The following is an 18,131-nucleotide window of genomic DNA, read 5'->3' on the forward strand; positions in this document are numbered from 1 at the left end:
TCCAGCTTGCAACAGCAGAAAAATTCCAAGGCATTCTACAAGGCAAGACAAACTGTCCTCTAAAGAGATGAAACAAGCATCAGAATCAGACTCAAGCATGACATGGATGTTGCTGTTATCCATCTTAGAGTTTAAATGATTGGCTCCTCGGTTGAGAGCTGTAATAGAAAAATAAACAGTGGCAAGAACTGAAGGGTTCTACACCAGGAAGATGGGATTTCTAAGAGAATAAAATACAACATCAGAAAAAAAGACACTGAGATTGGAGGTAAAGAATAGCTTTGACGCACCAGTAGACTGCGCACGGCAGGAAAAAATCAGATTAAAGGTGAATCGATAAAAACTTCCAAAATTGAAATGCAAAGAGAATCATACAAATGAAAATAAAATACATTGCTCAAGAACTGAGGTATAATTTTTTTAAAGTATGTCATGCTCATAATTAAATACCAGGAGGAAAATGAAAAATAGGCAAAACAGGAGAAATGTTTGAAGTAATAATTGCTAAGATTAAGAACAGATAAAATCATGAAGGTGGAGTCTTTACGGGATGGTTAGAAGCCTCATAAAATGAATAGAGATGGATCGTTATCCCATTCTCGTTCCCACCACAAACACATGGATTGAACGAGTCAAGAAGGCAGCCTTCTTACAAGCCAATGAGAAAGGTGTCACCAGGAACTGGAAGGGCTGACACCATTATTTTACTTTCCATATTCCAAAAACTACAAAAAGATAAATTTTGTTGTTTGAGTCACCTTGTTTATTTTGATACGGAGTCTTGAACAGACATTATCAGCATGCTTACTCTGTTAGGCACTATAATCTAAATAAATTTACATCTAAGAAGTAGCAATTAAAAAAAAAGAAAATAAGTTAATAAATAAGATATCATATACATGTGAGAAGTATACATGGAACTTAAAATCAAGTGATATGACTGAATGAAGTGAAGATAGTTTATGATATAGATAGATAGATAGATAGATAGATAGATAGATAGATAGATAGATAGATAGCTGGATGGTAGATAACAATGAGGATTCAAGGAAGGTATTTTCTGACTAATTGATGTGTGTGTGTGTGTGTGTGTGTGTGTGTGTGTGTGTGTGTGTATACAAGAAGAAACTAGCTATGAAAATATTAAGGAACAATTAACAAAGGTGTGAAATGAATAGTTGAATCTATAATCATCAAGGCAAAGGTGAGAACTGAGTGTGATTTGTGAGAGGCCTGTGTTATGATATTTGAAGCCATCAGCCTGATCAGATAACTTCTGCAGTGTATGAACAAGGAAAAGACTGGACTATTAAATAGAATACAGAAATTTCCATGATCAAGAGAAGAAAGACCAGCAGAAGTATGGAAGAATAATTAATAAAGTAAGAGCAAACCTTGGTTTTAATTTTCCTCAAGGAAAACATGTTACCAAAAGGATGAAATGTTTAGTCCTACATGAATAGAATTTGATCAAGTGAACATTATGAAGAGAAAAAAGGAGGAAAGGAGAGAGAGAATTTTAATGAAATGGCTCAGGTCTCAAGATGATTAAATGAAGTTCACCCACATCTTTTTTAAAAAAGCACTTTGTTTAACTCAAAACCACATGGATTAAAATCTAATTCTGTCTTTGAAAGTACCACCACAGCATGTCAGTAGAGGATTTTCTTGATTGCTCATTAATGTAGGAGGGCCCAGCCCACTGTGGGCAACACCATTCTCTAGGAAGGTAGCCCTGGGCTACATAAGAAAGCTATATAAGCATAAGCTTATTAGCAAAGTTACAAGCAGTGCTCATCATAGTTACTGCCTCAAATTCTTGTCTGAATTCCTGACCTGAATCTCTTCAGTGATGGATGCACCTTGGAGAGTAAGCCAAATACATACTTTCACGCTATAAGTAGGAAACTAGAACAATGTCCTGTTGCTATATCTATTAACCTGCAGATGGTAAATCCTCAGCAGGAAAAGGGAGTTAATAAGTCAAAATTTTACCTGGAATACAAAAGTTTAGGTACTACCCCAACCAAACTCATTGAGCAAAATGAAGAGGAAAAAGTTTCAGTGTACATTTTAAGAATACAAAATATCCCTAAATGAATTAGATATTCATACCTTTTTTTTTTAAAGTACCACCACAGGAGCATCTAGAAGAATGTTTGTCCAACTGTCTGGCTGTTGCCACCTAGCGAAGTTGGTATATTACGTCAGCCATATCAAATTCAACCTTGTTTAATTGGCCTCTGTATATATGTTATTAAAACATACCTGCTGAAAATGATGGTGTGAAATGTTCACAAGTTCGGAGCCACCCTAAGCTGTACTTAGACCATACTTAATTTCCAAGTAAATACAGTAAGATCACAAGTCAGCTTAACATGGTGAAGTATACTATGTAACCTATCCGGAGAGGCAAATACAGAGTCTTAGGTCAGAGGTTCTCAGCCTGTGGGTTGCAACCCCCATGGGGTCACATATAATATATCCTGTATATCAGATATTTACGTTATGATTCATGACAGTGGCAAAATTACAGCTATAAAGTAGAAGCAAAATAATTTTATGTGCCGCAGAGTTGGGAAGGTTGAGACCCACTGCTCTAGATGATATTGCTCATCCTGCCAGCAGACGCCAGTTCTCAGAACAGTGTGTGCTAGCTGAACGGAAATGTAATGAACACATTGCCTCCTGTAGAATGTCAACGTAAGGGCTGTTTTAAGGGCTCCTGTAGTCACTTGTTCTCTGGAGCAGCAGGTTTGCACATAAAACTATTCTCTTTCAGCCAGTGCATCTTCAAATTCAGCTCTTATTTCTGGCTCTCATACATATACAACAGGGAGGAAGGGTTCACAGTTCCTCTCGTATTTTCTTTCTCTGTGTGTGGCACTTGAGAATTTTGGGAGGATGGATAAAACTTAGAGTTGAAAAAAATAGAACTAATTAATTTGAGAGAAGTCTTTACCTATGTTGGGCTTTAGTGTCTGCTCTGGAGTAGAGACTGTTTCCATGAGACACATGTTCATCCAGAACCTCAGAATGAGACTTTATAAAGTTGTTAATTGTTATGCCAGCGTCATTCAGCATTGGAACGGGCCTTGATTCTAATGAATAGGGATCTATATGAAAGCCACATAAGACAGAAGAAAAGACCACTATATGGTAGGGGCAGAGAGGAGTGGTGTGCCCCCAAGCCAAGAGCTTTCAGTAATTTCCAGGGGCTAGAAATTGCAATAGAACATGCCTACCAAAACCTCTTTCTAAACCTTGTGCCTCCACACTATGAAGAATAAACTTCCCTGGGGTTAAACGACCTGGATTGTAGTAGCTTGTTGTAATATATCCACAATGTTAATAATATTTTAAATTTAATAAAATTTGCAATTGGAATGTATCATCTCCTGATTTTCAAAGTAATTAATTTAATTAATTACATTTAATTGTTACTTTAATATGAATTCAATCTGAAATTCAAAATATAGAAACTTACAAAGCTAGGAATAAAAGTCCTCACTTATACAACAGTTTATATCTCACTTCACCTTCCTAAATTTTATTTTTACAAATTTACTTTGTGTTTTTGTGTCATGTAGACATAAGAGATGTTGATTCTCTTTTTCTACTATGTGGATTCCAGAGACTGAATTCAGGTTTTAAAGCTTGGTGGCAAATATCCTTACTGAATGGGCCATCTATAAACATAAAAATAAACATTTGTTGTGTACAAAACTATTTTCATCACGGCAAATTTTCCATCTTTCTATTTTTAGTATCAATTATGAACACTCTCTTCTCAACAGGTTGTAAATATCCCACTGCACTTACTGAAGTGACTGTAGCCAGCTCAAACATGGCTAACATGGCTCTGGCATGCCTTTCTTTTTTCCCCCATCCTCTCTCTCTTGCTAATAAAAACTTTTAGAATGCACTCTTAAAGCTAGCTCCCAAGGTCTACTCCCTTATTTGGCCACTTTGTCCTCCTGAGGTTGACTACCAAAATCCAGCTATCAAAGTATTGAAGCTCAGTAATCAAAAGACTCCTTTGGCTCAACTAATTAGCCTGCCCAATTAAAATTAAACGTCTCATTCTAACATGGAGGTTTTCCCTTTTACCTTTATAAACTGCCATTTGCCTGTGTGCCAAGTCTATGTCCTCTCTATCCAAAAACAGTCCCTTGTTCCCCGGGACAAATCCCCTTACCCCTATCTCTTGTTCCTTTTCTCCCCTCTCCCTAGCTGCCTCCCCCTTCTCCTTCTTCCTCTATCTCCTGTCTTTCTCTCTTATCCCTGCAAATAAATCTCCTTTGTGCTGAGAACTTGGGTTTGGGGTGTCTTGAGACCACTTCCAGGACCCTACACTTACCCTAGCACAGTCCACAGTTTAGTCAATACATATGTATTAACTACTAAACGCTAGGTGCTAGGCATGGAATTCCTGTTTCAAAGGTGTGAAGGAGATAAGTGAGCAAGCTGTAAATTATAGTGCAGAGTGGCCAATGTCTCGCCTGTCACAAGCACAGAAGGTCATGGGGACAGTGGGCACTGTGTTCTGAGCACAGGGAACAGTTTACATGGGGCAGGAAATAAAGAGTCATCTCGTCATTCTTGCAAATCGTTACTGTCTTAGCGACTTTTGCTGTGGCTGTCATACAACACCTGACAAAGGCAGCTTAAGGAAATAAAGATTGCTTTTTGCTCCAAATTCAAAGTAAAGTCTAACATGGTGGAGGAGTCAGGATAGCTATAATGTTTATGTCCAGCCACTTTCTCCTTTTTATGTTCCAGGACCCCAAGGGACCATTTCTACCATAGTGGCCAAGTCTTTTCACTTAAGTAACACAATCAGGAAAATCCCCAACAGGCAGCACAGAGGCCCCTCTCTCAGATGATTATAGAATCCATCATGTTGACACCAGATACTAACACAATTGTAAAGAAAGAATGTTCCATAAGTGCTACCCGAATGTAGGTAGATTCATTCTTAAGATGGACACATAAAAATATTCATTGGTTGACTCAGAACTTTTGGGCCCTGAGTCTCAGCAGCCTAAACAGGTACAGTTTGCTCCACTGGAGTTTAAGAGACACAGGCTTCATAATTTTTCCAAGCGCTACTCACTGGCACATGAACCCTAATGAGTCACAGTTTCAGTTTCTAGGAAATCTTTTCAGAGATGCAGCCCTGAGATGGAGCATCCTAGAAGTACAACCCTAGCAAAATGAGACCAGTGGGTACAATGGAAAGTACCTGACAGAGCTGAGGAAATGCGAAGGCAAAAATGCTCCCTCTCAGTCTAAATGAGCCCTATAGAAGGATGATTCATTACTAAAAGACAGAGGGAAATGATTAGCCTTAATGAAGTGCCTGGTAGTCTATGCAAATTGAATCTGATTCACCACTGATCTTGGATTCAAAATTCCCAATGACTTCTTGCTAATCAACGTTAATCACAGACGTGCCTAATGGGCCTTTTGTCTGAAGTCCTGAAGCCTTCCTGACTTTCTGGCTATGGCTGTGATGGTAGGGCACACACACACCCTTTAAACGAAAGAGTTGTCCCTGTCTTCTGTTGAGCATATCTGAAGCCTTCTCTCCATTTCTTCTTTCCCACTTTCATTTATTAGGAGGAAAACAGCTCTAGGCCTCCACTTCCCAAAGTGAAAAACAGTGGAAAAAAATTAAAGCAGATACCATCCAAATCGGTTCCAGAATCTGAGCTATTTTATCATCAAACTACTATCACAGAGAACAAAGTTCCCCTTCAGGCAGCCCTCTGTACAGAGTGAACGTGTTCAGACGCTTAGGCTGCCATTAGCTCCCAGTAGGTTAGGAAAGCGAGAACACGAGACAGAAAAATCCATTTCAGACAATTTTACCTCACTTGATTTTTGTTTTTAATACTGAAACAAATACGTAATGGAAGTGGCTATAGGCTAAGTTATCATAGAATTATTCTTCAATGGCCGAGCCCTCAGTAGCTAGAAAATCCCACACTTGGCTACTCTCGTGACTCCTGCTTGAATGCTCTCTACACACCACGCTGCAGCTCCCCAAAAACAGAGGAAGAATCCTTACTCTACTGGGACCAGTATTTCATCCAGCCTCAAGACCCATTTATCAGCTGCAGGCATGGAAACTTCCTCCGGGAGTTAAGGCTTGCGTTATGCTCATCACCTCTCAGCCCTGCTATTAGAATGTGCTTCCACTGAGTAGATTCCACTTCCTGGCTTTATTGCTGAATCAGCCAATAATAATTAAGTTTATGTCTCCTTTGAATACTGCCTAGCCGGCTTATTTTTAAGGCAGAGAAAGGCCGTGTGTCAATCAAAGCAGTCACATTGCACAGTGTCAGGAAGTTTTTTGGAAGGAACTCGACTGAATCGTGTCCGCTTCACTGTGTCCTGAGCACAGCTACCAGGGAGTCGGGGCCACAGAGAGACCCAGGCCAGTATTGCCAAGTTCCTCCCGACTGCACCTGGACTGCATGCCTTAGCTTCCCTGTAACATAGAGGTCTCTGAACGGAGGCTTTGGGGGTTCTGTGTCATTAGCCATTTACCTTATTTTTCAGACCATAAGACACATCTGACCATAAGATGCACCCAGTTTTTAGAGCAGTAAAACAAGAAAAACAGTTTTACAAAAACAGCAATCGGACCATAAGGTGCATTCTATTTCCCACACACACACTTTTGGGGGAGAAAAGTGCATCTTATGGTCTGAATAATAAGATATTTCTGGTCAACAAATGAAAGAAAACCACTTTTTATTTGGTACTGCTATCACCTCAGAAAATTACATTTTAAATAAACAAAACAGAGAAATAACTGTTTTTATTAAATCACAAAATTAGAGCATGAATAAGCTACCATATTCTTTTATTATTTTTTTTTTTTAATTGTTAGAAAGTGCTCTAGAAACCAAGAACTGTTTTCCTAGTACCTTGAGAAGACAAATAAGGAGGGGCATGTGAGAAAGCATGGTGTGACTTTTTGTGGCAGGCTGCCTGCACCCCCTCCAGCTAATGCATCAGACACAATCTGGGGACTCACTGTCACTGCCCAGGACCTCCCAGACACCACCTCAGGCACACGAATTGCACACAGACACTGCATTTTCATAAGTGTTATACTTATTCTATTCCAAATGGAAAATGAATTTCGAGTAAAAACTTCCACTTCCCAGTCAATGCTCAGGAATAAGAAGCCATGCTATGTTATTTCCAGAAATGTACAACCTGTAATAAAATGCCAGTGTTCTCTCATGTCAATCTAAGTTTTCTCTATAGACACAATGCTGATGTTCCTAATTCTTAGCCCATGCAAACCATGCCTGCTGCTCTATGTTCTGCTGTGTTCTTTTTTTTTATTAAATTTTATTAATTTATTCATATTACATCTCGATTGTTAGCCCTTCCCCTGTTTCCTCCCATTCTTCCCTCCCTCCCACTTCCCCCCTTCTCTTCTCCCCTATGTCTGTGATTGAGGGAGACCTCCTCCCCCTATATATGTTCTTAGAATATCGAGTCTCTTCTTGGTAACTTGCTATCCTTCCTCTGAGTGCCACCAGGTCTCCCCATCCAGGGGACATGGTCAGAAAAGGGGCACCAGAGTTCGTGTGAGAGTCAGATCTCACTCTCCACTCAACGGTGGAGAATATCCTGTTCGTCGGCTAGGTCTTGGTAGGGGTTCGAATCTGCTGTGTTCTTAAAGCTAAACTAGAGAAGTGAGAAAAGAAAGATAAAGTTTAATCTACAATCCAGAAAAAGTGGTAGGGCAGCAATGGGTGATGCAAATGCCCAATTTCTCCTCCTCGTCTTTGTCCTCCTCCTCCTCCTCCCCTTTCTCCTTCTCCTCCTCCTTCTTCTTCCTCTCCTTTTCTTCTTTGTTTTTAAATTATGAGTAAAGGTGTTTTAGCTGCATGTATGTCTATGCACCACATGGGTGCCTGGTTCTCACAAGTGCCAGAAAAAGGCATTGGATACCCTAAGTGTGGGGTTGTATATGGTTTTGAACTACCTTATAGGTGCTAAGAATCAAAATTTGGGTCTTCTGCAGGAACAGCTAGTACTCTAACTTCTGAGCTATCTCTCCATCCCTTTGTTGCTTCTTTTTATACCATCTTGAAAAATAACTGTCAAATTAAAACAGATGTACCAAAAAAAGAAAGAAAGAAAAGTAAAGGCAGACTAAATACAGTTCAGGTAAAACAAAAATGGGATTTTGAAAGGAGCCTCAAAAAGTCATTTCTCTAGTTTTTCGGTTTATAGATAATGAACTCATGGAATGCACTGCCATGCTCCAAGTCATAAGTTAACAGCACTGTTTATATAGAACTGAACTGGCTCCTGGACCAACACTCTTCCTACCTGTATACATGAGAGAGAATAATGAAGTTCTAGTCCTTTGATTCCAGTGGGAAATATTGCATAGCAATCTTCTTGAAGTTCTCATGGTAACTTTTTAATTAAGGAGAATGAGAAATGTTTTAGAAGAGAGGAGTTCCTCTTAATCTGATCTGCAGAATCCACATGAAATTAGCATGGTATAAAATTGAGTAGTGCCAGACTGAAAGTTAGGGAAAATACTGGGTTCTGTCTTGTTAGTGACTCCACATACCTTCCTTCTATATCAAATGAGTAAGTAATACCATATCTTTTATTTATTCATTATGCAGTCATTATATATCAGTTATTATGCCAGATACTGGCTATTTAGAGAAATCAACAACAATATTAATATTAACAAGCTTAGCTAGACCCCTGCCCTGCTTCTGTGGGTTGGGAGGTCTGATGCTTAAATCTGCACAAGGTTCACATAACTTCCTCTGAAACAGTTGCAGTCTAGATTATTCCAAAGCCCAGATGTCACATTAATTCAGCAACAAATACTGTTCTTCCTGGTCCTTACATTTTGCACAAGAATGTTGTCTTAAACACAACAAAGTATTCACACAATTCATTCAGTAATATATCAATGACTAGACAGTTCCTCAAATGTAACATGCTATAAAAGTTAAATAATGGTGGGTACACTTTCAACAAAGTCTAAGAGTTGTACTTATCACATTATGTATTCACTTGTTATAGTACCTGGCATGATTAAAACTATCATTACCTAATTTTAAATAAAGTTTAATGGAAGCAATTAAAGATTAATGTCATTTCAATAATTTTCTGAAAGTGCAATAATTAATTTAAGGTTGAAATGTTTTCCAATTTTGTAATAAGTTACTGTATTTCCACATTTGTCACTGTATGTCAAACATACAAAGAAATAAAGCTAGACTATTTCCTCATCCTGAGCATGCCACACAGAAATTGACCTGAAAGAGACTATCCTGTGTCTCTTTGACTTCCTAGTAATCAGGCAACATAGGATTTTTTCCAGGACCAGCAGTAATCTGAGCAAGAAAGATTAACCTTTCTTCAAAGCCAAACTGCCACCCAAGTCCGCACAAATACAGAGGGCTCTGGTGGAATTGTTTGTTTGTTTGTTTGTTTTCATTGCCTGGATTTGAGCTGTCACTCACTGCCTAATGTTATTTTTATTACTAGAACAGCATATACATTTAGATCAAGTTTTATGTCTTCTATCTCATCAGTGGGGGAAAGGTCCAGAAACAGAGTAGTATAACCTACGTAGGACTGCCAGTTTTTGTCAACAGCTTTTAGAGAATAGATTGTATGTTTTCCAGATAGCAGCCAAACATCACTCCATATGGACTGTTCCTGCCCATAAAAAATAAAACAATACTTTCTCTCCTACTGTCATGACCCTCCTACTCTCACACCTCCATTTTTCCAAAAAGTGAATTCTGTAACACTCTTTTATCTCTCTTCTTTTAAGCTAAACAATTGTAGTGTTAAAATGGTTACTGCATAGTCACCCTCTACACTGGATAATTGTATATATACTTCGTTTAATGACATTAATTTCAATTTCTGGCATACATATACATGCCACTTCGAAAGAACATAGTGATGGCATGTGGCTGTGGGACTTTTCTGAGATATCAGATGCTTTTCATCGAGCGCTTTCTTAAATCTCCTTTTCTGTTTCCCATGATGTTCACTCTGGAGCTCTGTCCTAACCAGTTTTCAGCTATCCTGCCTTTTCACCAGTTACCAGTACAGTTAAAGGGTAGACATGCCATAAAACCAAAGGAACTATCTAGTCTGTTAGACCACAAAACCAAGACAAAAGAAGCCAATAAAATAACATTCAACAAAAGAAAACATGCTAAGCCTTATATTATGTTTAACAAAGTCAATCTCTAGGCACAAAAGAAATCCTCCTGTAAAAGTATACAGAGATATTAAGCTGTACCTGTCAACTAAAAGCACAACACAAGGAAACATGTTTCCCTTCAGGAAATTTGCCCACCATGTATATCCAGACCAAGAAAACTACAGTGGGTTAAGAATAAGTCTGTGTCTTAAAAAGAGGAGAGAGGAGCACAAAAGAGGAAATGTAGGTGAATTAACTCTGCCTTTCAGTGTTCAGACCATCTCTAGAGAAGTAAGCTGTGTTCCCAAATCTTGTTTTAAGGTGCACCTTGGTTACTTTGAGTATGTTTAGTAACATATTAAGATAGCAAATAAATCATATCATGGGCCTTTCAGTTGAATAAAATATATAATTATGGTGGAAAAAATTAAGGAGATGAGCAAGAAGGAAAGAGAACCATCACAATCTGCGCAAATTAAAAATTAAATACAACTACCACCATCCACACAAGTTAAAAGTTAGTGTTTATCAATTGCAAGAGTTTTGTAAAATGCTGAGTGGTTATTACTTATTAATTTAAACATGAGCAAAAATCAATGGCCCAATTTTTTAAAGCCAGCTTTTAGCACGATGAAGAATTTGTTCATCGATACAGTTATCCAAACTTCAAATGGATAATAATAAAAAGTAAAAGAAGTCCTAATGTATTGAATAGACAACTGATGTCTGATGTATTAACTAAAGAAGTTCATACATAGAATTCACATTAGAATGTTATAACAAAAAAATGTAGATGGGAGAGAATTGAAACAAGAATAGCAAACTAGCAGCACTTGTTTGGAGTCGATGTAAGCCCTTAGAGATCCCTTACAAAATTTACGTTGGCATGTACTTGGAAGGTAAGTACTTAATCAAAATGAATAAATTATTTCATGGAATAATAGAAATAATCATCCCCCTTTATGTGCTCTTATGGACCCTAAATGTCAACTTAAATACTGTGTATACAGTGAGATGAATGTTGATCTTTAAGAGTCTGACTATAGAAAGCAAGTTAGAAATCCTATGAAAAAACTCCCAGTGCTCCAAAGGCTGGAACTAGAGGAATGCCAGAAGTTTGAAGCCTGCCTGGACTACATAGTGAGTTCAAGCTATAGAGTAATGCACACACACACACACACACAGAGAGAGGGGGGGGCTAGGGAGAGAGGGGCTAAGGGAGGGATGGAGGAGAAGGAGAGAGATATTGGGAAAAAGGGAAAGGAGAACAGAGGAGAGTGAGACAGACAGACAGACAGACAGACAGACAGACAGACAGACAGACAGACAGACTTAAAGTATAAAGTACCTCAGAAAAAGGCAATCTCTACCCACCTCTTTCTCTGCTGACAGATTTTGCCTGCCTACATGTCATGCCTCCAACTTGTCATGTCTCTGGGTTGCTACCTTTTTCTCTCTCTGGATCCTCTATTCCTCCCTGGGCTTTGGATGCTGTCAAGGTCAATTTTTGCACAACAGCAACTTGCACATAAGCCATGTAGCTAAGAAACCAATAGCTGTCAGTTGTCAACTGACAACTTTATCAACATGAAACTTTCACATATAAAAATAGATCACTCTTTGAACATAGAATCAAAACATTTACCTTCCTTATAAATATTCCATGAAATTGACTACCAGTTAATCAGGAGGCAGTCTTAAAATGCAGCACAATTTCTGTCAAGGATACACATATATGCTTGAGAAGATCTTGAAGAAGTTGACCTATAACCACCTAAATACATAAGCAGATCAAAGTGGCTCACTTGACAGTCCTATTTTCTAGGCACATGGTCATAGTAAACTTCTGAGTCCTTTTGTGGATGGATGTAGTCATGTAACACTGTTTGATGAGAATAAAATATTTCACTGTCAGATCCAAACACTTAATATCTCTTCTTTCTCACCGGCATAGGATTCACCCATGTTTTAAAAGGCAGATGTGTCATATACACTGTTCCCTGTGCAATGATAATGAACAGAGCCCTTTTGAGACTGCATGACAAATGTAGAGCTGGAGTGATAAGTAGCTTTCTTTGTTAAAAACATTTTATTTTGAAGACATTTGTCCCAAGGTGGTAAGCGTGGTGAAATTTGTAATAGATAGCGTGATGTGCTCTCCCTGGGCAGAGGCATATCCTGTGACTATATGGTGGAAGAGCTCCCCCAAGAGAGGAGAATATTGGTATTATAAAGATATCTAATAAAATGAGTTTGGGTTATTCTAAAGGGATATTTTGCTAGGTGGCCCTCACCTAAACAGTTGAGTCCATCCTCATAAGACACAGAGGCAGAAGCTGAGACACCTGTCCCCTATAGAAACCAATATCCATGGGAGTCACTGTCTCTAAGGAGATGAGTTCTGAGCAGCTAACCTAAGTATCTATCTGTCTGCCAGAAAGTGGGCACTGCCATCACTGCACTATGAGGCAATTTCTGCCAACAGTTAATGAGCTTGGAAAGAGCCCAAAGCCTCAGGTGAGATCAGACTGCATGCCCACATTGTCATTTTCAGATTACAGAGACTCTCAACAGACTTTCTAGTGAACTCACAACAGAATTCTTCCTACAGAAACTGAAGGTTAATAATTTGTATTCTTTTTTTAAAGTGTGTTTTAACTGAAAGAAAATTGCATCACTTTCCCCCTCCCTTTCCACCCTCCAGAGCCCAATTACTGTCTCTCATACCCCACCCATGTCCCTCAATAATCAAGTGGATAGCCACTTTTTCTTTGAATATTACTGTTACAAATGTGCACAAATTTTTTGTTGTTTGTGTACATTTGATTTCAGATGGTTACCATGCATTGGACAACCAATAACGGGGCTTTTCTCTGGGACAGGCTAATTCTCCTCCGAGAAGCCATTAGCTGCTTATACTTCTTCATCTAGAGGTGGGACCACACAAAAACTTCCCCTTGCACATTAACATGTCCATTGCTATTGCCATTGCTTCCAGTCTTGCTTATGCAGGAATTCTAAGAAATGCTGTTTTACAGCAGACTTCCTGGTATTATGGCTTTTAAAATCTCCCCACTTCCTCTTCTAAGATATTCCCTGAGCCATTGACACAGGGGTTGTGATGTGGTATCCACTGGGGCTAGACTGTCCGGACTCCGTTTCTCTCTATATCGTGTTCAGTTTTGATGGTCTCCATTTGTTGTATTGAGGGGCTTCTTTATTGAGGGTGATAACCATACCTATCTGAAAGAAAGTTAAGCCACTTGGACTGAGCCTCACAAGAGCCATAGACTAACAAAGATCCCAGTGCCAGGTTTAAGAATACTCCTCACAAATGGTAAGTCAGGGTAATTCAAGTGACTGTCACCACATTATTGATCAATGGTTCTCAACCTGTGGATCATGACCCCTTAGACCTTTCCACAGGAGTTATCAAAGACCACCAGAAAACATAAATATTTGTGTTACGATTCATATAATAGTAGCAAAATCACAGTTATGCAGCAGCAACAAAAATAAATTTGTAATTAGTGGTCACTACAACATGAGCAATTGTATTGAAGTTTACACCATTAGGAAGGTTGAGAACCACTGGTACATATTATATATGTAGCCTTTGACTGCCTCTCCAGGGTTGGGGGTGGGCTGAATACAGTACACATTTAAGACACAGGACTAGGAAGATTTATTTGAAAGCCTCTTTCCTGTGATCTAGCATCTATGGTTCCATAAATACTAAGTAAGCTGCCAAAGGAAGGAAGCACTTAAATATTCCTACCCAGCTGCAACACCTATCAGCCATGGCAATTACCAGCACAGCAAAATACACATATTGATGGCAACCAATAGACATCTAATTGGACTTACAACCCCCTCAGCAGGATGGAAATCATGCCTGATGCTGGAAACCTAGTCAATGATAGTGAGGTCATGGACCCTTAGAAAAGAACCAACTACCCCCACTTTTAGACCAGCATAATTCATTACTGCATTACAAATCTTATCCTTACAAATACTCATTCTTGCTGTTAAGTTGTGGTGACTTGACATCACAAGAGAAAACCAAATACAGCACAATTGAGACTATGCTGACTGACAAAATTGGTAAGTTAACTATGATGTTGTGATTATTACAGCTCTAGAAACACTTCAGAAAGCAGGAAAATCAAATTAATAGTTAACATATCAGTACAATGGAATATCAGTTAACCAGTAAAAGAAAAAAGGAATTTTAAGAAATGAAGACTAGAACTACATGTGATCTAGCCATCCAGCTTCTGGTTATATACTCACATGAAATGCTAAAAGGGTATCTGACTTTTCATGTTCATAATGGCATTGTTCACAAGTGTCACAATTGCATTATACAGCCTGAGTGCCTGAAGATGAGTGAACGAAAAAGAAAACATAGCATTCATGCATAGTAGAATCTATATGCATATAGGTATATATGCATGGTAGAATACTACCTATCTATTAAAAAGAAGGATGAACCTGGAGATAGAATACTAAAATAAAATAAGCTCAACCCCAAAAGGTGTATGATAAATGATTCCACGTATACATGGTACCTAAGGATATTGAATGTAAGGATGGTTGGTTGACAAGGGTTGTCAGAGAGAGGGCAGCGAGGGAATGTGGATGAAATCACATATACTTTAAGTTGTAAAATGAGTAACTCTTGAGGTCCAATGAATGAAATGGTGCCTCTAGGTAATAGTTTAGTACAGTGTTCCTGAAATTCGCTGAGAAAGTAAATCTTGAGTATTCTTACCATACACACAAATGCTAATGATATGAATTGCTGGATATGTTAATGAGCTTGGCTGTAATATCACTTCATAATATATACGTATATCAAAACATCATGTTGCGTGTCTTGAGTATATATACTTTTTGTCAATCATACTTCAATAAAGCTGGAGATATCAAAGTAGATGAGGTAGATATATTTGAGTTATTATCTTTAAAATCTTCCACATGTTTGATCAGTGAAAGGTAAACTGTAGATTTAATATATACATATATATTCTCTCATTTTCCTTGTGTGTGTGGTATATGCACATGTACAAATGTGTGTGTAAAAATACTTTCATATTCACAAATAACTGATAACAGCAGAAATATTAATGAGTGGGGACTAGAAATCAAAGATAAAATATTTGTAAACTACTTTATTATGTGTGTGTATAAAAAGTATATATGGAGGCAGCACTTGACATGATGTGCACATGGAGGTTAAAGGACAACTTTGTAAACTGGTTTTCTCCTTCTATTTTTTTCTTGGGTTCTGAGGATAAAACTCAGGTGGCCAGGTTTGCTCACATAACCCAATGTGCCAACTCATTGGCCCCCTAAACTTTTGCATTGTTTTCATTTTTATCGTGTACAAGTATTACTTTTTCATTTAAAAGTAGGTTAAATGGAAAGTGAGCACACCTATACCTACTGAATCTACTGAGTACAGAGCACGGCGGTATACATGGCCACATACAGGAATTTATGGAATGATGGCTTGTTTGAGAATACACCAGATGAGACATGACTTCTGCATCAAATTGGGAAAAGGTAGCTGATGAAGTCCCATGAGGAAGTAAAAAATACAGCATGCAGATGTTGTGAATGTAGGAGAACTGAGGTTTTAAGAATGGCTCCAATATTGCAGGGTTAAAATGACCCTATATGACAATCTGTCCTCCTTGCAGGTCTGAGGACTATGGAGCTTTCAATGAGAAGGATCCTCATAAGCTCTTATGTTGGTAGAACTGTTTAAATAGATTAGGATGTGAGGCCTTGCTGAAGGAAATGTGTCAAATGGGTGTGGGGTTTGAGGTCCCATAAGCCCTCACCATTTGCAGAGAAGATGTAAGAACTCCACTACTGCTCCAATGCCATGGCTGCCTGCTTACTGCTTTACTTCCCACTGTGGTGTTCACAGACTTACCTCAGAAACTGTAAGCAAGCTCCAAGTCAAACATTTTCTTTTATAAGCTGCCTAGGTTGTGGTGTCTTGTTACAACAATAGAAAAGTAACTAAAATGAGAGATGTCAGTCAGTTTGTAGCAGACGTTGTTGGTGCCCAGTCCCAAACCCTCAGCCACTTCTGACTGTGGCCATATCTCTGCTAGACAGTTCCATGCACCCTGTCATCAGCTCATCTCAAGCCTTTTGTTTTATGCTTAGTGATTTTTGCCACAGTTGTGTGCACTAAGAATACTAGAAAGGTAATGTTTCTAAGAGTGATGCTCAGCCAATGATCATGGGAGCCAGAGGACAAAAACTTTACCTTTCATACTAAAAAGGAGAGAGAGAGATTCTAGGAGCACTGACACTGTCTCACACACTGCTACAGCAGCAGGGAAAAAAATTATAACATGCCTTTTTCCTTCCTCATACCTCTGCCTTCTCTCTCCTATAGCTTCTTGAGGTCAGCACAAAATAATTAAATGCACAAATTCTTATTTCAAGCTTTAGTTTTGTGGGTGCCCAAAACCAGGACAGTGTATGTTAAAGAAGAAAACTAAAAAAAAAAAAGTGCCATTTTAAAACTGTTGATTTTGCATAACAACAAAGAACTGTTTCTTGTGCTATTATTTCTCATGGCAGCCTAAGTTAATCCCCCTCTGCAGAAACAGTGGTTAGCATGCCTCTCTGGAAGAACAGATTCTCCGGTTTAATAGATGGCATTCAATCATCGGGAAAGCCATTGTGCTAAATGAGGCCTGCTCTAAGAAGGCTAACCTGTACTTCCTGGCAGGACACATTTCAAATACTCACTAAATTCTCCTTAGTTTCATTTTGCCTTGTTATGCTTCATTATGCCCCGAGTAACACAGCCAATAATTCCCCTCAGCCCTTGCTGTTTATTGCCTTCTGAATATGGTACAAAGTGCTTCCAATTTCTCCCTGACTCTCTAGTCAAACTTACTGCTCTTAATCTCATCTCATTCAGTCGTACTAATTGCCCTGCTGTGATGCCTTCTTCTCTGGCTATGGGTACCAAGAGTTCTACATAAAGACTCTCATCAGAGAAGTGGAGTGCCAGAGACAAGACTCTTCCAGAAGACTCAAATTTGAATAATGACAACAATGAAGAAAGAGCCCCTTTGTCTGCCTTCAAAATCCTTGATACATTTCAAGAGCCTGTGATTTGTAAGCCGTTTAATTTCACAGGGGGAACCTGGGGTTCTTAGATTCCTCTCCACCAAGGCAACTATTTACAGTAGATTTTTCTTAGCTATCTCTGTTGGCTTCATGTTTCTCCTTTGATGGAGCTACAATGAAGGGGCTGATTGCAGCCCCAGTTGGCCACTGCATTCAAAGAGAAAAAGGAGCAGCACCAAATCCAAATGATTGCTCTAACTCTATTCCTTCTCTCTGCCTTGCTCACCCTGAAGGCTCCAAACTTCTCATCACTGATACTGGAGAAAGTTTTATTCTTTGGTAAATCGGTATCAGCCTCTGTCTCTCTGTCCAAATAGGCTTCTTCTGGGGCCCAGTGGGATTCTCTTGATGACCATATTTCTTTCCTGAAGATGCTGGGGATCCTGAAAAGCTGGGGGTCTATACTGTGATCACTGTCTCCTCACAGGACCTCCTTCTCTAAACCCACAAAGACTCTGGTGCTCCTTCAATGGAGAGCAGATCTGCTGAAAAGCATCCATGGTATGCAAGCGGCCCATCCAGAGACCCTGGAGGAAGAAAAAAGAGATCTTCATTCAGCTGGCACCTTTAAAGTAGAGAAAAGTAAAGAAATGCACCATGAAAGGCTAGATGCCACAACATTTAAAAAGGAATTAAGATGTTTTCTGACCATATATAATCAGGCTATTGCTTCCCGTGAATAAATCAACCTGTATTTGGAAATGTGGTGACATCACTGTGAGTGATTCTGAGAGTTTGTTTT

This window comes from Acomys russatus, chromosome 1, assembly GCF_903995435.1.
Source record: "Acomys russatus chromosome 1, mAcoRus1.1, whole genome shotgun sequence".
Lineage (NCBI taxonomy): Eukaryota > Metazoa > Chordata > Mammalia > Rodentia > Muridae > Acomys > Acomys russatus.